Below are 25,291 nucleotides of genomic sequence, written 5' to 3'. Positions count from 1 at the left end.
CCAATACAAGAATGCATATTTGTCTTTTCATCTTAAGCCAGGAGCCCCTGCATAACTGGCGAGGCTTGGCATAACAATACTTAATAAGGAAAATGGTCTGGACAAACCTGCTCTGAAACAATTTTGCTCACATGACCTTTAGTTTGACCACTCCTTCCTTGCTTCTCTTCACAGATCTGAAAGGCAAAAATGATCATAAGCTGCACCCACTGCCACACACTAAGGCAAGCGGGACACACAAGTATTCACACCTGTGCTTTAAGTATTCTGTAGATTTCCAGTGAATGCGCTTCAAACTGACACACAGTCTTTTATCCAAGTATTTTCTTGTTAAACGTCTGTTAGCTGTTAGAGATTTAAGACTATTAAGATCATTGTGGTTTCATTTTGACCCATTTCCTTTAGCAAACAATCTTCAATTCCCCAAAGCCATGAGGATTGCTCTGATTGACTCTCATTTTCTAAAACCTCCATCAGTTTGTAGCAGGAATGTAGTCATGAAATTGGCCAGGCCTTGCAGGCACCTTGACCCTAAACCCAGACTTGAGTTATTTTGGCAGTGTGTTTGAAACATCAGTCTTTTCTCCACTTTAAGTTTCTTGGTCAGTATTCTTCAAATACACCATTTTCTTCATCGACGTGCTTGTGCAGAGCAGCCTTTTAAAACTGTGCTCACGCATCAAAACTTATTTTCAGTTATGGTTCTATGACATTTTGTACTTGCAAATGATCAAACCAGTTGTACGGAGGGATGTTTCCAGCCTTGGCAGCTCTGCGTTGTAGATTTTTCCATTTTCTGAAGCTCTTTCTTGTTCGCCCAGCTTATTGTGTTACATCATTTGCATGTCTCCAAAACATTCTGTTGAAACTCTAATATTTAGATTTTTTTAAATATAATTCTATGCCTATAAATACGTCCACCACCTGTAATCTCCTGTTAGTCCTACACCACTCACCTGCAGCTTTAAAGCCCTTCCTCACATGTTGATGAGATTGGTTATTTAGGTTTATGATGTAATAAACTCTGTCTGCCTGAGGTTTTCTGTTTGAGGCCATCTTTGGAAAACTGCAGTTTCAAAACATAAGTGTTCCGCCATGGCGATGGTGACTTAAGTCATTTATAATACGTGTTCCAATGCTGAAAACAACACCACACTGACAACGTCACTAAGAATACTTGCTTTTCTTCACTGTACTCTATATAATATGTAAATGAATGCAGGTCACATGGTAGTTAGTCATTTAGTTAGATAGACACAAACACCATTTCCAGAATAATTTATATACTTACTAAACATTCATTACCTGTAACCGCTTGTCCATCCAGAGCCTACCTGGAATCATTGGGCGCAAGGCAGGAATACACCCTGGAGGGGGCGCCAGCCCTTCACAGGGCAACACACACACATTCACTCACACCTACAGACACTTTTGAGTCGCCAATCCACCTACCAACGTGTGTTTTTGGACTGTGGGAGGAAACCGGAGCACCCGGAGGAAACCCACGCAGACACAGAGAGAACACACCACACTCCTCACAGACAGTCACCCGGAGGAATCTCACGCAGACACAGAGAGAACATACCAACTCCTCACAGACAGTCACCCGGAGGAAACCCACTCAGACACAGGGAGAACACACCACACTCCTCACAGACAGTCACCCGGAGCGGGAATAGAACCCACAACCTCCAGGCCCCTGCTGCGCTGCCGCGCCGCCCTTCCTAAACATTTAATTTGTTAAAACACTTGACCTTTTCTTTAATTGATAACGTAAACATTTTAATTGTTTTCACTGACAGTTGTATTCATCTGACCTACATGCCAAAGATGAAAAAATAATATGATAATATGAAAAGTGAAAACACCAGTATCTGTGTTGGAATAGATGTTCATCATCCTCCACGGCATGAGTGGTCTATGTGAATGCCCTGTTGATACAGATGCTTCTATTGGGGTTTTGGAGTGACATATGCTGCCACCAAGACTATGTCTTCTCCCAGGAACTCCATGGCTGTGTCAGAAATGCGCAGAAAGTGTTCTACTAAGGCAGTATTTTGAAAGAGGACGGAACAGAGTCATGTCTGAAATGAATGCTTGCTGCCAGCTTTTTGCTCTAATATCTTCAAAGTTCACGTGTGTCCTGGTAAAGTGCTGAAATGTTTCTGCTTTTAAAAACCTGTCTCTTATGTGACTCAGTTACACACACCTTCATTCAAAAATACTGACTTCTAAGGCACTGATTTGTAAGGAATCAAGACAGCAAGGCATCAATGCTGATTTCTGTTTCAGACACAGCCCATGTCTATTTCCGCAGGACAATGCCAGGCCTTAATCTGCACGAGTTACAACAGCCTGGCTTTTGTAGACGTAGAGTATGTGCCTGCAGTCCATATCTGCCTCCTATTGAAAATGTATGGCACGCCATGAAGAGGAGAAATCAATCAGCGAAGTCAAGTCAGAAAGAATGGGCAAGTATTCCACTTACAAATCTGCAAGAGCTCGTACCTGCACTTCTTAAATGATTAAAAATTGTAATTACAGAGAAACCCACTTCTTTCATTTAACTCCAGCTGAGTTCAGCTTTGAAGTCACTCAAAAGTGTGAGGGATGATATCTAGACAAAACAATCCAAAGTGGCTCAAAAAAACTCACTCGCTCCAGGCTTGAATACCTCTCCTGTTTATGAGTGTGATACCGGTGGGCATCAACAGGGGATAGTAACATCGGTTACCACTGGACTGATGTGCAGATTAACACACGTCATCGTAGTTTGGGACTAGTTTGAACCTGAGGAGCGCAGCAGAGGCAGAACTGACCACAATTAAAATGTTATTTTCACAACTTGTAAAACTGCTTTCTGATTTTAAACAGGGCTATTTTATACCACACAGCTGTTTATTAAAATAAAATAGGTCTCAGGGTGTAATTACTCATGACCCAGTTGTAAACTGTAAAATTTATAAATTTGTTTACATTTGGGCGGCACGGTGGCGCAGCAGCTAGTGTCACAGTCACACAGCTCCTGGGGCCTGGAGGTTGTAGGTTCGATTCCCGCTCCGGGTGACTGTCTGTGAGGAGTGTGGTGTGTTCTCTGTGTCTGCGTGGGTTTCCTCCATGTGACTGTCTGTGAGGAGTGTGGTGTGTTCTCTCTGTGTCTGCGTAGGTTTCCTCCATGTGACTGTCTGTGAGGAGTGTGGTGTGTTCTCTCTGTGTCTGCGTGGGTTTCCTCCGATGACTCTCTGTGAGGAGTGTGGTGTGTTCTCTCTGTGTCTGCGTGGGTTTCCTCCATGTGACTGTCTGTGAGGAGTGTGGTGTGTTCTCTCTGTGTCTGCGTGGGTTTCCTCCGATGACTCTCTGTGAGGAGTGTGGTGTGTTCTCTCTGTGTCGGCGTGGGTTTCCTCCGATGACTCTCTGTGAGGAGTGTGGTGTGTTCTCTCTGTGTTTGCGTAGGTTTCCTCCGATGACTGTCTGTGAGGAGTGTGGTGTGTTCTCTCTGTGTCTGCGTGGGTTTCCTCCATGTGACTGTCTGTGAGGAGTGTGGTGCGTTTTCTCTGTGTCTGCGTGGGTTTCCTCCGATGACTCTCTGTGAGGAGTGTGGTGTGTTCTCTCTGTGTCTGCGTGGGTTTCCTCCGATGACTCTCTGTGAGGAGTGTGGTGTGTTCTCTCTGTGTTTGCGTAGGTTTCCTCCGATGACTGTCTGTGAGGAGTGTGGTGTGTTCTCTCTGTGTCTGCGTGGGTTTCCTCCATGTGACTGTCTGTGAGGAGTGTGGTGCGTTTTCTCTGTGTCTGTGTGGGTTTCCTCCATGTGACTGTCTGTGAGGAGTGTGGTGTGTTCTCTCTGTGTCTGCGTGGGTTTCCTCCGGGTGACTGTCTGTCAGGAGTGTGGTGTGTTCTCTCTGTGTCTGCGTGGGTTTCCTCCATGTGACTGTCTGCGAGGAGTGTGGGAGTTCTCTCTGTGTCTGCGTGGGTTTCCTCCGGGTGACTGTCTGTGCGGAGTGTGGTGCGTTCTCTCTGTGTCTGCGTGGGTTTCCTCCATGTGACTGTCTGTGAGGAGTGTGGTGCGTTCTCTCTGTGTCTGCGTGGGTTTCCTCCACGTGACTGTCTGTGAGGAGTGTGGTGCGTTCTCTCTGTGTCTGCGTGGGTTTTCTCCATGTGACTATCTGTGAGGAGTGTGGTGCATTTTCTCTGTGTCTGCGTGGGTTTCCTCCATGTGACTGTCTGTGAGGAGTGTGGTGCGTTTTCTCTGTGTCTGCGTGGGTTTCCTCCATGTGACTGTCTGTGAGGAGTGTGGTGTGTTCTCTCTGTGTCTGCGTGGGTTTCCTCCGGGTGACTGTCTGTGAGGAGTGTGGTGCGTTTTCTCTGTGTCTGTGTGGGTTTCCTCCCACAGTCCAAAAACACACGTTGGTAGGTGGATGGGTGACTCAAAAGTGTCCCTAGGTGTGTGTGTGTTGCCCTGTGAAGGACTGGCACCCCCTCCAGGGTGTATTCCCACCTTGTGCCCAATGATTCCACGTAGGCTCTGGACCCACCGCGACCCTGAATGAATAATGAATGAAACAGAACTTTGTAATTAAAAACACTGAACATATATTTGAATAAAGGTTTAATTAAAGTAACAAATCAGATTTATGTTTAACACTGTTTTAAGAAAATCCCACAAACTTTTTGAAAATGGGTTTATTGACAAATAAATATCAATCACTATCAACACACAAAAAAGTGGCAGTGCAGGAGTTTGCTACTGAAGGTGGTGCACTTTATCTGTGTAGTAAGCAGACTTCATTTTGTTTTCCACAGTCCACTGATGAAACATCTGCACTGAGGAGTGGCCCATTTATCAGTTCGTGCATCAGATTTAGTCCCACATTTTTATCAGCTTTATGGTGTCGTCTAAACGGGTACTGTCTGAACCACAGAAACTAGAGCAGGACGCGCCTTTAGTCTAATTCTACTTTGTTTAATGCAGCGTGAATCTGACGCCCATTTGCACATTAGGCTGATGACCTACCCTCCTGTTGCTTGTCCTCATAACTAGAATTTCCCTTATGGTCCACCTACAACGACAAGAGCTAGGGGAGTGGGTGGGGTAGTTTAGGGCAGGGCGGGGTGGATTTTACCCGCTCAGTACCAAAAGCAGAAACGCTGACCCCGGATCAGTGTCTTTCAATTTCCCTTATGATCCACCTACAACGACGTGAGCGGGGGATGTGGGTGGAGTGCGGTATTTTTCTCCCTTCTCCCTCGCCTCGACGCAGAAATAAAAAACGCTGACCTTGGATCAGTTACTCTGAGATTTTGATAGACAGGAGCAGCCTTAACGCTCTGATCTTCGAGCAGCCTGTTAGCCTACAGCTAGGTTTCCGACCCAAAGAGCTCCCCAAAGCCCGAGCGAAGTCCCTCCCTCTCGGCGGTAAACTCCCACCCAGCCCTCGCTCGCCTCTCATCTCCTTTTTTTCGATTTCCAGGCACGGCGCGCCCGGTGTCGTTGACTTTTTGTCGTCCCCGTGGCGAATCGAGAAGCCTGCGTTTTCCTTCCTGTACTACTTTTTTCTTTCTGTGAGGGAGGAGGAAAGGAAGGAGCCCACCAACCACAAAAAAAGAACACAACCCAGAGTAAATACTCCAACCGAAACGGAGCCTACCCTCCATCGATTTCTCTCCCGCCGTTTCCTCTCTTTCCTCGGGTAGAGGCAAAACGGAGGTCGGATTTGTTTCGAAGAGACTCATTTCTGTACTTCTCTCGAGCACGCTGCCGTTATATAAAACATATTCCCTTTAACGCTCGGTCTTATGAGTTTGTGGGGCTAATAACGCCCAGTGGAGTGCAGTTTGACGGTTGAATGTCGAACTAACAGAACTTAGGCTACTTTCCCCCGAGCTCAACTGAGCGCCATTCCGTCAGCGAGCTCCGTGTCCGTTAAACCAGAGACGTTGGCTACACATCGAGCCGTTGCGAGTTTTGTTTGTTATTTTTTGAGTTATGGCGTTTTGAAGACAAACAAGCGACTTGTTTATTCCCTTCACGCCACCGCTGTGTCCACGGAGGGAGGTTTCGCCACACGGGCTGAGCTGTAGAGACTCGAAGGGGAGAGAGAGAGAGAGAGAGAGAGAGAGTGTGTTTTCGTGTGTCCCCCCCACCACACACACACACACAGAGGAGACTGGAGGTACTTTCGTGCAGAGGAGGAGGAGGAGGAAGGAGGAAAGAAAAGGACGGTCCCGGGAGTTGCACGTTTCTCTGCGGTTTTCCAAATGCTCCGCTCTCCGTGATTGAAACGACGAAAAAGGTTTGTTCATTTCGGCTGTGTCCAGAACGGCACTTCACCTCACTGAATAGTGTAAGAGGAATAACACGCCAGTCTTTCCTACAGTAGGGGTATAGTTCAGTGGTATGTGGTTTTGGACGTAGCCTTTGTTTTCTCGCTTTCGCTCCACGTTGCTGCTGCATTTCATTTCTACAGGTGTGTGTTTGTTGCTGGTCCATTTCTGTGTGTGTACAATTCACTGCTTTCCAGAGCACGGAGCAGGCTTGGGGTGTATTACAGACATTAGTTCACACCTTTTAGCAGTTTAACAGCCACGAACGTCGAACACGCTCTGGTCGTGTCGTTTTCTACACTCGCTACACTCATTATCCCTGATTACTGTGGAGGTAATAGTGCTATGTATGCGGAAGTGCCAGGGAAAGCCTTGTGTTTACACTGTTTGTCAAATCTTCTAACCTTTGGTAAATGGACACTCGGTGTTCCTACAGCTTTTTTTCCCCCTCTAAAAGTACTACATCACCTCAGACACTGCATTGAAGGCGTGGAAGTCGTTGTGGTCGTGCGGAGGTGAACCTAAGGCTTAACTGAAGTGTATGGTGGTGTAGACCCTGGTGCATATTTGGAGGGGGCAGTGACACATACACATCTTGAGAAAGGATGATGGTAAAGGAGCACACAGTTGTCTCTATCTATATTATAAATGTATATCGATATTCATGTTCATGGTTGTTGTCCTCCCAGTTTGATTAAATTGCTGTGTCTAAGCTGATACCTCTTGACCTTGCTGTGTCTTATCGTCAAACCCAAAATTGGCTGATGCGGTGTCACTGCTGTTGGGTGCACTGTCTTGATGGACTAGCTTTTCAAAAAGCCCAGGAAAACGAGATGGCAGTCTCTTCTTTTTCATCCCCATCGTGGATAACTTGCTCTCCTTCTGAATAAGAGGCTGAGATTTATTCATAAGACGAGGGTGTGACGTCACTCTGCGCAGGGTTATCATCTCTCCTGCATCGAAGGGGGGGAAACCCTGCAATTTGTTGCTTTGTGAAATGGATTCCAAGCACCTCTCAAGAGGATTCCACCTCCCCTGTCCCGGAGCATGAACTCTGGCAATTTGCATATCTGTTTAACTTGAAAATACCACAAAAAATAAGGCAGATGTTGATCGATTGTGAACAACTGTAGAGTGCCTGAGCGTTTTCAGAGCTCCAGACCGGATCCTGAAGTGGGGTTTGTTAATCGTACAGGCTTCCTCTGCGTCATTACGATGTAGGAATCGGTATTTGTTGTGTTCTGATGGATCTGTGCGATCCACGTTCTCCTGTCTTGTTTGTGAGCTGCTCGCTCTGTGCAGTCAGAGCACAGGTCACGTTACATTTGCTTTACAGAAGCAAACACATCAACTCGGAACAAGGCTGGAGTTGTGGACGCTCTGCAAGGATGAATTGCAGGATTTGTTTTCTGCATGTACTGTACTGGCACTTATTTTGTTTATCGTTAAGCACTCACAAAAGCCCCCTTGTTCAAGACCCTGCTTGCCTACTTCTTTATATAAACAATATGTGCATTTTTAATTTATACCTTTTGGTAAGTGCTTAGAAAGAGACAACATGCATTATTACAGTTGATGCGATTATTGAGTTATTAGTGCATAAAAGGTTTAGCATTTTTTCATGTTGCTGCTTGTCCCAGGCACTAATTGCAGTCTGGGTCTGAATGGAGCAGTTCACAGGAGCAGCAGTGTTTGACATGGTCCAATGCATATGAGCAAGCCAAGTTTTCGCCACAAACGAAATGCATAGCCTGACCAAGCACACACCACTCTGCTTCATTCAAATCTGCTCCCTCCACTGCATCTTGTAGATGCGGTTTTTATCAGTTCCGTTTCTGAGACCTTTACAGGATGCTTATCTGTGACAGGTAGTTGATTCAGCTCCAGCACTGCTCTAACCAAAGTGGGCTACCTGTATTTATTTACTTCTGTTTTTCAGAAATCATGTTTTCAAACGGTCACATTCCAGAAGAGTGACAAGACTCAAGCTTTCTGCTGCGAAATGGAGTTGTATGTTGTTGTAAAACACTCATGTTCACCATCATGGGACAAATGTTGCTAAAGCAGGTGCATTGCTGTTTTGAAACCCTTATAATTGGGAACCTTTTCACGATTATTTGCATGTGCAAGCATGTGTCTATTTCACTTCCCTCGTAGGAAAAAAAAAAGCTTTTGCAATAAATTACCCCATTCAGGCCCAATAATTGGGAAGATGGAAAGAGCTGAATCGTGCCAAATGGGAGATTACTAGGTTATTGGCTTGAAAATATGGAACTTTTTCTTGAGTTGGTAGCTGCCCTATTTATTAACTCATATACTCATAGAGTTACCTTTGCAGTATGAAGCTACACCCTCCCTGTACTGTAGTGTTCACACTGTGGATTGAGAGAGCTGTTACCCTGCGCTGGACTGGCACCGTGTCCAAGCTGTGTTCTCACCCAGCGCCCAGTGATTCCGGGTCAGATCCGGACCCATCTCTACAAGTGATTACAGACAGTGGATGGATGAGTGTTGTGTTGGATTAAGTTCTTGGCTAACGTTGATCATGAATACATTTTATTATCCGGGAAGGTTTTCAATAATGTATTAAAACACATTGTTTACTCTGATTAAAAGGCACCGTTTGGATGTTGGATGCTCTCAACACGGCTTGATTAATGCGCTCCTGAGATGGCGGTAAACATCAACCAAATATTAGTGTAGAAGTGAAATCAGTGTGATTTAAGGCAATTGTCTGCTAATGGAGTTCTGCTTATTTCACATCTCATAGGAGTGCATTATGATTACTGAAATATGCCATTAACCACAGCAGACCACTGCAGTTACCTAATCACTCGACAGAATCACTTTTATTTATTTAGAATATTTTTTAAGCAAAATTGGCCTGCCCCACGTTGTGCCTTGCTTTACACATGTTTTGTTCCATTTGTGTCTACCTGTGTGATATGTTTTATGATAAGGCAGTGGTCTATATGGTGTAGACAGTATTTTGCAGCATGGCTCACCAGTCAGTTTCCCCACAGTGAAATTTCTAGAAAGTCTGCTTTAATGTCATTCATTAAAAACATGGACATTGGCAGGTTTAGAAGCAGTTATTGATTAAACATGACAGAGCAGCCAAAGCACATTGATATAGTGTGGACGGTCACGTTACAGGGTTAAGTGTGAGGTGGACCACTACGTGTGTGTGTGTGTGTGTGTGTGTGTGTGCTTTATGCACTTTACGTAATCCTAGGGGGTTGTACATGGCGCAACCAAGAACTTTTTCGTCAGTGGTGCAAACTCCAGCAGACTGATGCAATTTATTGTTGAGCATATCAAGCTGTGTTTACTCGCCTAGCATCTGTTCCCTCTAATTAAGAGAGAGCGGTACGCTGTCTTGTGCTCCCTCCTCACCAAAAAGGAACGGGGCCTGGGCAACACCAGCCTTGAGCTCGGGTAAGCAAGGCTCTCTGGTGGGACCATAAATGGTGAGAGATGGCTTTTCAGACGTCAGACTGTTGCGCACAGTGCAGCAAGATGATTACTAGGGCTGCGTTCATGGGAGTAGGCGTTTTGCGCCCCTTGGAGTGTCTGAGGGAATTCACCTGTTAGACGTATGAGGTGAGAAGGGTTTCGGTTTCGGAGTTTGTGCATCTACCACGTTGAGGAAATGTATTAGTTATTTTGGACTTTCATTTACTTCATGAATTCCACTTTTAGAGGCTAGGCTTCCATTTTGAGCCTTGGTTTCCCTGTGTTTGTTTCTCATTTTCATAAATGTATATAGAGTATGTATATTTATTGCCACTGTCATCATCTTTACTGGTTAAAGGTGTGGACTTCTGTTGAAACTGAGTTGCCCATAAATAATATCAATAAAAAACCCAAAACAAGATTTAAAGGAACACAAGGGAAGGTCTGGATTTATTTTGTTTTTCTCTTGGGTTTCCCCTACAATTTCAGAGGGGTTTCCTACCTTCTTCCAAAAGATACACAGGGCAATTTCTGCAGTGTTGATCCTGGACAGTAACCACAGAGACTCTGTTCTCCTTATTAGAGATCAGTGAAGCATCACAATGATTTTGTTGCTGTAATTTTAAATGAAATAAACGGCCTGTTGTTGTTTTACTGAATTAAATTCATCTGATTGATTTTCTAAAAATGAGTCAAAATATATGTACTGTTGGGCTGGTTGTGCTTGACAGAGAGGAATGCTGACATTACCATTTGCAAAGCCGTGCCCAGGCTTGTATAAGTAGTTCTTTGCCTTGACATCAGGTGTTTTTTGCGCATGTTTTATCACCTCTGCCCTTTTGTGCCCTCAAGTTTGCCATTAGTGAAAATATTAACACCTCTAAAGAGGCCAAAAGTTGTTCCCAAGTCAAGAACGGCTGTGTAATGATTAATGCGTTCAGGTGATTCTCAGCCTGTGTTCCTGTCTGTTCTCTAATTATGCAGTTTGTGTGCTTATGCTAATGGAGCTACGCCGCTGCCGTGTCTGCCACACGGGGATGGGCTGGGAGAGACCAGCCTTGGGGCTTAGCTGAAGGCAAACGGTGCATTTGGAAATAAATGCGGAAAGTGGCCACTATGTACTGGAGCCGGTGTATGATGGCGTGTGCTCGGACGGTCAGGGGAGTTTGGGGATTAAAGTTGGGCGGGAGTTGTCTGCTTCGCTGGCAGGAGTAGAGATGAGAGTGGGCTGCTGACATAGATGAAGAGAGGGCCTGTCTGTAACAGATGCTACCACTCGCAGGGTTGGGAAAGCAAACATGCTTTATATCATTTGCCCCTTTCTGTCATTGCAAGCTTGAGCACTCGTGTTGTTTTTGAAAGGGGCAAGTGGAAATTGTGTGGCCCTACTGCTCCAACGAGTCTTGGTCCCTTCTCTGTCCTGAAACCATTTTCTTCCCTTACAGTTTTATTTTTGATAATGCAGCCCATCAATAAAAGATAGGTTTTGCATGAATTTAGATTTTTGAAATGCAGAGGAATTGTACGAGCATTAGTGGGTGTATATGTGGGTTCCCTTGAAGGACATGCTTTGACTGTGAATGTAATCTGAGCACACCACATTGGCGTTCATAGAAGGAGTACAGTGGATGCGGGTGTTGAGAGAGAAACTGACTCACAGAAGTGAACAGGAAACACCAGCCAGGGAGCCTTTGGGGAAGGACCCAGAAAGCTCACGCTAAGATGATTGCAGCTGTGCATCCTCCCTATTTCTGGGATCATCTGTGCAGTTCGGAAGGTCCAGAGAGGTCAAATGGGTTAGACACAGGGACATATTTTTCAACTTATTCATCCTTTAAACAAGAGTCCTTCACTTTTGATTCTTTGGTACAGAGCAGTTTTGAAGACGGTATTTCAGTTTAACTGCCTTTTGAGTGATATCATTGTTTCCATGGAAATTGTGTTGAAGCTCTGTGATTGGACCACAGAAAGCAGAAGTAGATTGTAGTGTAAAATCAAAATAAAAGATTGTGTAAAATAGGTCGTGAAAGTACCCCATCAATGATTTGTGGCCTCACTGTAATACGTTTAGGTTTGGACCCAGACCCAAAGTCCACCTATTGAGTCCCACCGCTCTCCAGAGCTGCTTCTGAGCTTTGTTTGAGCGATTGTGTCAGGCCCACGCAGTGAAGGTGGTTACATAACGATCGTTGATGTCTCCCAGTGCTCTTGCAGAAGTCAATCGACAGGTCCAACGCGCTGCCTCCACTGCTGGCCTTGTCCTACGGGGGCTCCAGTGGGCGGAGGCGTCAATAATCCAAAGGGAGGAGGAGGAGGAGGAGGAGGAGGAAGAGAAGAAGAGATGGAAAAATACAAGGCTTTGTAGATTAAATCCTCAATGGGGGAGGCTGACGCAGAGCGGTTTTGCTTGTCACATTGAATAGAACCGCTTTGCCTCACGTATCAATTTGTGGATCGTTCTTCAAGGCGAATGCCGAGAGAGAGAGATCGTGATGGATGGAGGCAAAAAATCTAGCACAGAGAGCACTTCAGCCTCGTACGGGGAGTACTTGCTTGGAGAGGGCTCAGTCTACACCCTGTCCATAGTCTGACCCACAGAGCGTGGGCAGGCAAACTTTAAAAGAATGACCACTCGGGTTGAGAAGAGAGGGCAGGGTGGGTAGGGGCCCTGAGCTTGGAAACTCGGTGTGGAAATGACTGTGACAAGTGTTGGCACCCTCACTCTGCCCTGCGCCAGAGCTTTCAGCACAGCTGTATTAGCCGTGGAGGATAACCGGAGTTCATAGGTGGGGGAATGACACCTCACATAGACCCCGTAAATCTAATCTAGTGTGTGTTGAAAGACTTGGTTCGCTTGGTTTTGGACTGAGTCTTCGGTTTCTCGAGGGAAAGGGCTGCAATGAAAGTAAAAAGGCATGGGTTTACTTCAGGAATGCATTTGTTATTGAAAAGAGAGGAAAGCACAAAGCTCAGACAGGTGCCTGGGATTGTCTGAGACGATGGCCATCTGAGGCCGTCAACCGTGAGAAGACCCTGGAATGTGACTGCGAATCGATTTACTCGCTGTATCCACAGTGATGAGAACTTCAAACAGGACAGCAGGAAGACACCTGAAAGAAATGAGGCTGCGCTCCATTCCACAATTTTACCCCTGTCTTCCCTACACCCTAATCAAGTGATAACGCCTTGAGGAACTTCATTTGGTGAAATCCCTTCGTTCAGAATGCTCCACAGTAATGAACTTCCATGTACCATACTGTGTGTAATATGGGAATTAATATGATTTTATGGACATACAACAGCTTGGTGTGGCGAATGAAACACAGTGACTGATGGGTAAACTGTGCAGTGATAAACACGTACTCACTTACTCCTACACGGTCTGAAGTTCCCTTTGATCTGAAAGCGTATACTCCCCATGTTTTGGAATCTCACTTAAAATGGTCTTCTTCACAGGGAACTACTGGGGTGATTGGAACGCCCCTGTGAGCTTGAAGTGTAAATGGGGATTTCTCGAATGGTTTAGACTCAGAAAAGAACCTGAAATCTGATCTTGCTTGTTGAATAATTCTGTTCAAGATTGATTTGATGGTTGTGGTGTTTGCCAAATGTTTAAGGGTTCATTTGCATATCACCGTTGTCCAATTAAAAACATGTTTCTCCATTTGTGGCAACTTTTCAAAATCTCACAAGGACCAACAGAAATGCTGCTGAATTATTTGGAATACATTTTATTACATTCACTTACATGAAAGTTTAGAAGATTTTATCACACTCTTCTTGGTTTAAATCTGGTTTAATTAATGCATTAGCGCTATTAATTTTCAGATTAGTAATTTATCTATATTAGAGGAGAGGGATGTAATCATGGGAGGTGGTGCTATAGGAAGTGTTCCAGAGTCTCAGGGTCCTGGGTTACATCCACATCTCAGGACATTAGCTGTGGTGATTTGGGTGTGTCCTCCTTGTGAGTTACCCCCCCCCCCAGTCCAAAAACGTGTTGATAGCTGGATTGACAAGTGTGTGTTTGTGTGTGTGATTGACTGGGTGATGATGTGATGCCCTGTGATCTGGCATCACATGAATGAAAGAATTATTCAATTGTAAGAGGTGTAAACTGGTCCAAAGATCTTCACTGAAAATTGGAAGAGTGAAAATCCCAGAGAGATGCTCAGAGGTGGAATGCGGGTAATGCATGTGTTGACTGGCTGTAGAGTAATCAATACATAAGCTGATGGTCTGATCAAACCTGGGCTACTGCTTACATACAACATACAAATAAGCTCTCTCTTTCTCTCTCTTTCTCCATCCGTCCCTCCCTCTCTCCCATGGATCAGCCTGCTACATATTCATCTCTCCTGAGAGGATCAGACCTACAGACAGCGTGCCGCTTGATTTAGCTGGAGTCAGCAGACTGTGATAAGCAGCAGTTCACATGCAATGGAAGTTCTTCAAGGGCAATAGCAACTTCAACCCCAGTGCAATCCTGTCTAACATCGCAGAGCTTGGTAGTAGGGGCACACAATTACATTAAAGTAGAAGAATCCTTTGGTAGGATAATTATAACCAAGGTTTCAGTTCTTGGAGTGTGGAGCTCTTGCAGTGACAGCTGTGATGTGATCAAAGGGAACTGACAAACGAGGACTCTAAAGGATCCTTGTTGTTTCAAGAAGAATAAGCCTTCTTGAATATGGACTGCGTTCGCCTCAGTATCAGATAGAGTTCACGTGTGCGGTGGGTGATTTCCTTGAGAATAAACCCTACTCCATCAGCCTCGTCCAGTGACTGGAGATGAATCGGTCTCAGGTGTTCACTGTCCGAAGTTATTCTTCAAGCTGTGGGATGACAGCTGGCAGGCGTCCATGCGAGGGCCTGATAAAAAAGATGGGATTGATGAGGACGAGAGTGGGGTAGAGTTAAAAGGATTAGTCTCTGTTCGTGAAAGACCCATTAGACTGATACTGTCAGAGTCCTAATTAAGAATCCTATGAAATAGGGTGTTAGCTTTCAATTACAGCTAATTGAGTGCCTTTTGAAGAAACAGTTGCAAGTTTGGTTATGATGCATGACAGCTGCTTTTGACTCAAAGGCTCTAAGGGTTTTGGAAAGGGCCTGGACTTTGACATGTAAATTGAACCATAGCAGTTGCCAGCGGCTCCTTTTATGTGAACTGTGTGGTTAAGTAAACATCACATACTTCAGAACTTGTAAATGTGTGGAGGCACAGGGCAGGTAGTGTCGCAGCTTTAGGGTCTTTGGGTTGTGGGTTCTATCCGTGCCTTGGGTTTATGTCTGTAAGTAGTTTGGTGTGTTCTCCCTGTGTTTGTTTGGGTTTCCTCCAGGGGTGCTCTGGTTTACTTCTACAATCTAAAAACACCCCCAAAAAATGGCTATATGTCAGAGTGTGTGAATGACTGGATAAGTGTGTGATGCCCAGGGATGGAGTTGGCACCCTGTCCATGTTTTGTTCCTGCCTTGAGGCCAGTGATTCTGGTGGATTCCTGAACGAAAAGTGTTGGTTTATTTTGCATAGGGCTGACAAAAACCCAAAACCAAGCACCAGCAAATATCACCTCAGCTTTAAACAAATGAATTCAGCTTGTCCTAGGACTATGGGCAAAAATAAAGCTGTTCAGACTTGGGCCTCGTGTGGTGGAACTTGATAACTAGCTCACCCGCTTCATTTCCATACAGTGCAATTCTAAAAGCATCTGAAATGTGTCAAAGGAACTGTGCTTTTGTTTACCTCTTGCAGGGATGTTCTTTGGAAAAAAAAATACCTCTGATCCTGCTGAATAGAAGGTGCCATGACCCTCTTGTAGCGTCATGTGGTTATGCCAGTTTTGTTTGGGGGCACATTATTGATTTTTTGTTAGAGTGAGAATAGAGCTTCTAAACCTGTTGCTGCTTGCCTTTTAAATGTTTGGCTCCTCTGTGTGTTTCTCCTTGTTAATATTTTCAATTAAGAATGATGGGCCCAACACTGACAGCTGAATTTCTAGTGAAGTCAGCATTCACAGAGCTGAGCTAACTCAGAGAGAGGAAGAAATTGAAATCAGAGCATCTTCTTAATAGTTAGTGTCATAATTGCGCTTGCGTTAGTGTGTTAATAGCACTACTTCATGCTGATGACGGACTTTTTCCTCCAAACCCTCTCAAATCTTTTCCTCTCGTGTCCATTGGTGGACTGGAGTTGTTTGTGTCTTGGATGTGCCTGGCACAGGCACAGTGCTAATTTAGCTGCTGGGCAAAGCGCCAAGTGGGGAACTCTTGGGTGCGATGACTCCCCATGAGGCCCCGAGCTGCAATGTTGGGGTGGTTTCTGTGCCCTCTGGCCGCCCAGTCTCTCCATCTGTGGGCTCAGACGTCTGTCTGCATTCTGATTGCCTTTGCAGAGCGGCGGCCGATTCAATTCCGACTCCGCGACACATGCACCGAACGGCAAAAGTGACTCTAAAATGTGGCCGTGCAGATCCATGTTCTCTGGAATTGTGTAATGACATTTGAGCGACAACATATGCGTCAGGCTTTAGATCGCGCACCCCATCTCATTATTTACTAGCAGCGCAAAGACAGCGAGGCTGCTCCATTAGCTCTCTGCCAGCACAACACATTTTCCTCTCTGCATGCAGTGATGGGAAGGGCTTGTTTGGGTACTGGAGAAGGGTGTGGTGCTTACACATTGTTCCTGAGTGGCACTGCTCATGGAAGACATTTTCACCACAGGCCTCAGTGTTAGAAACACTTAGGATGTTATTTTTCCACCTTCCTGTAGTGATCTGAAATTGCTCCGTCACCAACTTTGGGTGTGTGGATCACAGATAGTAAAACCTGATGTTTTATTGTTTGTATAAATAGAACCTAATCACATGATGTGGTCATTTTAAAACATCCTTAACACAGCTGTTCAGTCTGATCAAATTAAAGTAGACTATTAAATATAGTTTCTGGATATGACCACGTCCTTTATTCCCATAGGAACACATTAACATGTGTCCATACATTTTCCCAAACATTCAAACTGCTCTTATTTGATCAGTTTTCAAGTAAGAGCCACCAAAATTCAGGCCAACCTTGTCAAATTAAAGTTTGATAGCCCCCTGACTTCAAGACCTTTCAGAGTCCAATGTAACCTGTCCATGAGTGAGTAGTCATGCAACAACTAAGCAGTCAACACCTGTGCCATAGCAACACCTATATCATAGCAACACCATAGCAACAGCTTCACACGAAGTAGGACCAAATGGCAGTGGGGGTGGGGGGTGTTTCCTTTATGAAATGCAGGCTTCTATTTCTTAGCCCTGATTTGGGGAAGTAGCTCAGAGCACATGGAAATAGTCATGTCATTTTTCCATGTCGCACCATTAGTGGCTATGGCAACTTAAGAGAGCTAAAAATGTATGTTGCACACAGTAGCTTCCCACACCCATGCACCACGACACCCCCCCCCCCCCCAAGCTGCTGCAGACAAGAGCTCCCAGTCAGGGAGGGAGGCTGTAGGCAAGAAGGCAACATGTGAGCGAGGCTCAGCGCCAGAATGTAGAGCAAGAAGGACTCTTTGTTGGAGCCTCCCTCACCCTGATTTTTCCATTGCTGAGTTATTGCCAGCTGCTAATGTGGTTTTGCATGTGACATAATGTGGTACGGTCGATCAAGCCATGATACGCCTAATTCTATATTAAAATCACGGTGTTGAGTCCTGTGAGTCAACTCTAGGCCTTTATGAGAAATTCCATGAGCCTGTTTAAAAGAGCTCCGTTATAGTTGCCCAAGGCTTCATAAACAGACAGCTGGCTCAAGTGGGCATGCTTGTTTCCACCACATCTGCAAGTGTCTTGTGATGCTCATGAAAGTGCATTTCAGCCAAAGTCACCTGAGCCTTAGTCAAATGTTTCCTTTTAGTCTTCACAGCGTTGCAGCTATTCCACAAGTTTTACAAAATATTTTTTATATGCCACAGTTCATCTAAAGTGTAATAATATACTCAAAGCCTTTTTTTGGAGCTGGGTTTTTCTTTGGGGTTATTGTCTAACACTGGGTGGAGCAATCATTAAGAACAGCCATGACACAGTTTCCCTGCTGATCCCTTGTGAGACTCTTGGATCCTTGGATGAGCAGGAAAACAGCTGGTCGCTCACTAGACAGCCCCAAGGTCTTTGGTCAACTTCTGTGTCTTACCCCTAGTATTAATGAAACCGGAGAGGCTCGGTGGAGGTCAGAAAGGTTTAACTCTTGACCCCGTCACAGACTCCACAGGCGTCTGTGTGTCCCCAGCTGAGCAGAAGCCTGGTGTTGACGGACGGAGCCAAGAATGGTTTGGTTGCAAGTTTGTTTAACGCAGTAAAACTTTCCGATTGTTTAATGCATTTTCCTGTGATACCAGAACATTTACACTTTTAAACTCAGAGGTTGAAAGTCAAATGTCACAGTTTGTCAAATAACAAAATGACAGGATCACAGAGTGTTCAGTATTCACGGTCGCTGTATGTTTTAAAAGTTACCCTAGGCTATGTGTTTTCTGTCGGAATCCACATGGTGCCTTAATAAAAGTGAATGTGCGCATTCTGGACACGTTTTCTATTTTGACCATTAAAAATGCTGAGCATATGGGTCATTAGCCTCAATATTTTCCTTTTGCATTCTTTTTCCTTTCAACAAATCTGTTTGCTTGGGCACGGAATTGACATCAGATCAGTTTGTTTGGTTTGTTAACCGTAACCACCACCATCCTGAACGTGATGGTATTTTGCCTCCTCCCCCTGCTGAGCTGGTCTGTCTGATATCATAGATGCTGCTCCAATGGCTGAAGTAGGAAAATACCAACCTCTGGGAAATCTCAGCCAATGAGACATTTTGGCCACCACCAGATCGGTTGGATTGGTGGCATTAGTGGTCAGTGCAACGTACTGGTCGGTTGGAATGAAGATCGAATACATTGGTGTTTGCTTCTGCGTACCGAATATAGTTGGTGACATTTTGTTTGACAAGCCACTGTTGCTGACTAATAATCTGTTGTATAAAAGGCAATATCAGTACCCCAGTTGCCCCTCTGTTGAAGGCAGGAACCCAGAGATGTTAATATTTGCCCCTTCTGCTCTAAAGGAGCCTCCTGATATTAGAGCATGACATTTCTGAAAGTTATCAGGGCACCATCCATTTCTGCTCAGGGTGACGGAGAGTCAGAGAAAGCAGCCATAGCAAGACTATGAAAGGGAGGAGAGGAGTAAGCAACGGGAGGACAGCTGAGGGCGTGAAGTCACAAGGCCCATTTCAGTTATTGGCAGGGTTACTGATATGAGCTGAGGCTTCATTGATTGTTCCAAGGAATCCTGGCAGTGTTGCTTTGCTTCCAGACATGTCAGCGCTCATGGCCGTACATCCACAGCTTGCCGTGAGCCTAGATTTGCGTCCGGCAGCGAGAGGGTACTTCATGCAGCGGGAAAGGTAGAGAATTTAAAGCCCTCTTGCCGGGTTTGCCATCATTGCGGACCCCAGTGGCCATTTCCTCATCTCTAACCAGAGTGGAAACTGCTGAGGTGACACAAATGTAGTGTTTTAGTTCTTGAAAAAACCCAGTGGGTGTAGGTGATTACCCAAGTGTATTGGTTCTAGCGCTCACGTGCAGTTCTCGGGTTCCCAGTCTTTTTCTTTAAATGCGTGTAGTTAAATGTGTACTCAGACTTCAGAGCCTGGCTTTAAAATATTAAAACTGTGTTGTGGAGCTGAAGGAATACCCTGGATATAAGCAGCTAAATTCAAATCGACAGCGCTGTAGATTAGAAAGAAAATGTCCAAGGTGGGGTAAGCACATTTCTCTGAGCTTTTAAGTGAAAAGAATAGTTTCAAGAAAAAAAGTGCAGGTGTTCCACTGTTGATTTGTGGATGATTAAAAATAGATTTTTTCAAATAACTTTAATTAATATTATGGTTATGTAAAATTAGTTTCTCCACTGTTGGCTCTGTATTCAGAACGTTTATTGACTTTTTAAAGAGGATATTCTTCCATACTCTCAATCTTTCTAAAACCATTTGGAGCTGATAAATGATCCCGTTTGTATTACCGACTCACCCAGGACATCGGATAGAGGCATTCTTATAGGAGTCTATTTAGCATATTTATGACTCCCATTTATGAATGCTGTGTTGCTGCTTCATTTAAAGGCATGACTGGACTTCTGGAGCTTATTCAGCATTTCAACATGCAGCTTACATCCCTGTGTTATTATTAGGCAAACAAAAGAGCTTGCTTTACAAGATGGTAATTTGTTGTGGCTGGATGAAATAAATCAACACTTTCACCCAGATACCACTTGAGAAAAAAAACATGTTAAATGCAGCTGTGTTCAGTGTTGGAGATCTTCATACTCGTCATGTTACACTATGTGACGCAAAGAACTCTGTCGTCTAATGTGTCTTCTGAAATTGTTGGTAATTTTGGGTGGTTTGTTCTCCTTTTGCCAAGGACTTCCATTTCACATCAACAGCTGGGGGTCTGTTACCCTCTCCAGCCAACAACTGACATTGAGTACATTTAGGCTGATGTTCATCACCTGCAGTGTGTGCCATGTTCATGCTTCTCTATCAAGGTGTAAAACTTCAATGCAAATGTCCACATGCAGTGCACCTTACAGTAGCTGTAAACTCTGTTTATACGGTGTCCACACACGTTGTTTTTCTTTTCGTATCAGCTCTCTTGGCCGTCTCAGTGTGCTTGGGCAACAATATGAAGGGTTAAAACAGTTATTGTCTGCAGAATTTTAACAACAGACAGTATTATCCTGATTAAAATGTAATGCTAATCCTGAAGTACTACTTTTGAGCATGCTAAAGCTTGTTGGTGTTGTGAAATGATACAGCTACGTAAACATATTTGTTTTAAAAAGAGCATTTGGACTGTTGGAGGCTGTAAATTAAACGTCTTTGGTTCCAGCTGGGAACGAATTTTTCTTGAACTAGTTTGTCAGTGGAAACGTGCAGAATGGTTCCAAATTTAGTTCATGAACTGGAATGTGAAACATGGCTAAACTAACAGCAGACAGTGTAGTAGCGCCACATTAAATTCTCTCTGTGAAATATGGCTGAACTAACAACAGAACAGTGTAGTAGCGCCACCTTAAATTCTCTCTGAAATATGGCTGAACTAACAACAGAACGGTGTAGTAGCGCCACCTTAAATTCTCTCTGAAATATGGCTGAACTAACAACAGAACGGTGTAGTAGCGCCACCTTAAATTCTCTCTGAAATATGGCTGAACTAACAACAGAACGGTGTAGTAGCGCCACCTTAAATTCTCTCTGAAATATGGCTGAACTAACAACAGAACGGTGTAGTAGCGCCACCTTAAATTCTCTCGGAAATATGGCTGAACTAACAACAGAACGGTGTAGTAGCGCCATCTTAAATTCTCTCTGAAATATGGCTGAACTAACTACAGAAAGGTGTAGTAGCGCCACCTTAAATTCTCTCTGAAATATGGCTGAACTAACAACAGAACGGTGTAGTAGCGCCACCTTAAATTCTCTCTGAAATATGGCTGAACTAACAACAGAACGGTGTAGTAGCGCCACCTTAAATTCTCTCTGAAATATGGCTGAACTAACAACAGAACAGTGTAGTAGCGCCACCTTAAATTCTCTCTGAAATATGGCTGAACTAACAACAGAACGGTGTAGTAGCGCCACATTAAATTCTCTCTGAAATACGGCTGAACTAACAACAGAATGGTGTAGTAGCGCCACCTTAAATTCTCTCTGAAATATGGCTAAACTAACAACAGAATGGTGTAGTAGCGCCAACTGACGATACAAAGTTGAGCATAAAATAGAATAAACAAACGATAACTAAATATAACATTGCCACTTAACATTATGTCTATATTCTTTAAGGGTACTTCCCAGGCATTGCTTGAGACTCTGTACGGAGCTCCATTTCATATTCGGTCTTTGGTAAACACGAAAGGGTCAACAGGAATGGACCCCGCCCCTGTGACTGTACTTTTCCTGACTCTAATCAAAGCTCCCAGGCACAGTGTGCACATCCAATGCTCATTAACACTGCACGCTAATTGAAAATGCTGGACGCAGATGCTGCCTGCACATCAAAGTGCCTCCCTTCAAAGCTGTTGGAGGCACCTCACAGGTGAGAAGGGAGAATTATTGGGACGCTCCATAGAGTGAAAGACACTAAGTGGAACTGGATCACGGTTTATGTTTTCTGCCACATTTGTTAAGGCACTGGGCCCTGGATTAGCTGCTGCTGTGATGGCGTCACCATAGCACCCATCGGGTTTGGCCTTTATGTTGGAGTGGTGCTCCTCGTGTGTGTGTGTGTGTCTGTGGTAATAAAGCAAAGTGGCATCGATTTGCTGGTGTTCATGCTGATCATACAGACACCACTGCGCTCATAGTGTCAAAATGACAGTTTCAGTTCCATTCTTGGTGCATAATATGGCACAAAAGATTCTGTCAGATGCCTATTATGTTGGCTGTCTCGCTCCTGACTCTCGCATTGTCTCTGTGGATGTGTATGGTGTGTGGTGGTGGCTTTCATCAGTGGCATTTCATTTGAAGGCTCAGCTCCCTCTTGACCCCAGTTCATTGTGTATGTTACTGCCCGTGTGTTGATTGGTTTTGTTTAATGGAACCGGAGTTCATCTAGGCAGACTGGCAGTCAATTTCCAGTAACAAGTAACCACCCGGCCTGCTCGCGCTCCACGTAAAGGTCTTAGGAGTGACAAGAGTTTAATTCAATAACAGGAAAAAACTGTGATCAGAGTAAACATGTTTTGTTTCTTAGGTTTCCGCGGGTCCCTGAAGAAAAATCAGTGGGTCATTTGTTTTTTTCCGTCTAAACCTCAGAAGAGAAAATGCCAGAAATGGCACTGAGATCACGTGATTTTATTTATTTATGAATTTTTTATGGGGTCGAGACAATAATACAACATTAAAAAAATGACAGGTTTATGGATTTTGAATTTAATAAAACAGGATTTATAATGGTATCGAAGGGAAATGCCAACAGGCAAAATATCCCTGAAAACAGAGTATCAGAAACTAGTATTTTTTTTTTTTTAATCAATATTCGTGTTGTTTTAATAACTCTTTTCTGCAAAGTGTAAGAATTAAATCCAACAAATGTAGGGATAGAGTTGTCCTGTGTGTCTTCGGGTGTGTATGCAAAATGACTGCATAATAAGACTAAACAAAGTATCAGATTTCCTTGTGTGATTGTTTAACAGTGCCTTTATCAGACAGAGCCTTTGCCAAACCTGGCTGTAAAGTCCATTTACTGTTTGTTTGCTTTTAAATCACCTCATGGAACTGGCTTGAAGCTCACTCACTCACTCACTCATACATACTCGCTCACATTTATGAACTTGTCCACAGGGGGCGCTGTTCAGTTTCGGAAACCGAACTAATAAGATGCTTTTTATTATAGTGGCATGTCTCTTTAAAGGATCTGCTTTTCAGAACACAGGGGTATCTGAATGTCTGATGGTAAGGTCTTGTTAACCAATGTGGTATCTCCAGTATCCACTTAGAAGTTGTATTCTTTTCAGATCACGGTGGTGTTTTTAATGATTTCCCTTCATTCATTGCAGGAAGCCAATACTGAATCTATACCACGAAGCCTCTTATTGTCATGATTATCTTTATAGAGGTCTCGGAGTGTGATAGTGACAAATCTAGACAGTTTCTTCTGATCCAGAAAAAGGCCTGTGTTCAGATACAGGTTTCTGGAGTCAATCTAGTGCAAAATATGCATCTGGAAACATAAAACTCAATGCTTTGAAGAAGCAGCAGGCAACAGATGGCGACCCTGTAAATATCTGCTCCATTTCTCCTGAAGCCTTGTAGAGATATCCCCGTTTCTGTCTTTCTTCATTGGCCTCTCTCCTTTCCCTTGAGTGCATCCTCTCATTTAGTAGCCGTCGGCATGGAATAGTTTCTAAACAGAGAGTCATCCCACACAGCTTTTTTGGGCGTGGCTCGATGGAACCAGGCACAAAGATGTAGTTTTTTTCCTCTCTCTCTCTGCGTCTGGGGAGGTGCAGGGGGCTGGCTGTCTGAGAGCAAGGGAGGAGGGATGGAAACAGGAAAGAGAAACAAGGAACGAAGAGTTAGTCAGAGAGAGCTGACCAGGGAGTGGAAAGTTTTCTATCGCCTTTTTTTTCCCCTCCTCTTATTTCCCTTCATTTAGGCTGCACTTTTCCTAACAGTGTCACAATAAAGTAACAGAAAAGGGCTGAATATGCTGTGTACTACATCTGGAGGTGGGTAATGAATAGTTTGGAATGGTATTCCTCTCTCTCTGCCTGTCTTTGGCGGGGTTGGAGTACAAACTGGCACACAAGAATGGAATGCTTGGAATTAGGTTCACACATGACTCCTCAATGAGGTTGCGCTGGGTGGGAGAGTTTTCCAAACACACACACACACACACAGAGTCACTCTTACACTTCATCGACCTGTAGCAAGGCGTTCCGATCTAAAGAAGAGTGTCTTTCTTAAGCAATGCTCCACAATCCTGGAATTTTACTCAGCCACATTTACATATTAGATTCTCTTTTGGCTAAAAAATGAATCCCAATTATAAAACAGCATTAGGGTTTTGACGCAGCATACACCTGTGCCAGTTCTGGTGTTCCAAGCATCGTTCCTATTGTCTTCTGGAAGAATTCAAGACATTTGGGTTTTGAACGAAAATGTGGCTGTAAAACGTGGCAGCTTCTGTAACTGGCGGCTGTCACTCGGGAGAGAATTAATTTACTTGGAACTCACGGATTAAAAACAGACCGTGCCAGTGGCTCTGAAACTTTACAATGGCTTTTACGAGACAAAAAGTAAACCCAAAAAAAGGCTTCAGCGCTCATTCAGTTCTGTCGGACCACCAAATACGCTAGAACACACAGAGCTTGCGCACAAATGAAGTCGTTTAATCCGAGACATACCGACAAACATGCCCAGTCAGAGCTGAGCAAACAGAAAACCTGGCTCGTCCATGTACATAGACCCACAGACCGAGGGATGATAAGGTAACCAAAGGGGCACCACCAGTAGGGAGAGGGAGCAGTGAGTCATGCTATAATTAACCCGGCGCAGTCATTAATGCGGGGATCCCCCTCCCAGTGCACCCGCCAACACGGTATTAATAGCCCATCGCCGGCCTCTGGACAACCCCCACTCCCCCCGACTAAACAAAAGCAGAAGAGTTTGGCTTCCCTCTTCACGCCGCTCAACTTTGAGGTAGACTTTTATGCCAAAGCAGGGCTCGCTCAGCACCGCTCTCAAATATTATGGAGGCAACCAACGTGCTGATCTCAGAGCTTCTTCTACACATTTTCTACATTTGAAATTGACGTAGGCTCAGGCCGGAGCTCTCTGTCTGTCTGCGGTTTAAATCTAAACCTGGGGTGTGATCATCTGGAAAAGAGCTAGATTATTATTGACTAGTTGCCTGTTCGGTTACTTGGGTCTGAATTGGTTTTCAATGTGATTTGTCTTTCGTTTCAGT

The 25,291-nt window shown here is 44.4% G+C and overlaps 1 protein-coding gene across 5 annotated transcripts in view; it reads left to right on the top strand.

Annotated features, from left to right (window-relative positions):
- The first annotated feature begins 4,828 nt into the window (after positions 1–4,828).
- atp2b4 (ATPase plasma membrane Ca2+ transporting 4) overlaps positions 4,829–25,291 on the top strand; it is a 128,272-nt gene continuing 107,809 nt past the window's right edge. For 2 of the 5 annotated variants that reach the window (XM_066670222.1, XM_066670221.1), the window contains exon 1: positions 4,831–6,290. The gene's annotated coding sequence lies outside the window, so the exon portion shown is untranslated. Of the gene's footprint in view, positions 6,291–25,291 lie in introns of all 5 variants that reach the window. The other 3 variants (XM_066670224.1, XM_066670223.1, XM_066670227.1) reach the window with 2 other exon arrangements.

This window comes from Hoplias malabaricus, chromosome 5 (assembly GCF_029633855.1).
Source record: "Hoplias malabaricus isolate fHopMal1 chromosome 5, fHopMal1.hap1, whole genome shotgun sequence".
Taxonomy (NCBI): Eukaryota; Metazoa; Chordata; class Actinopteri; order Characiformes; family Erythrinidae; genus Hoplias; species Hoplias malabaricus.
Note: the sequence above shows the minus strand (reverse complement) of the source record. Positions and strands in the feature narration are given on the sequence as shown.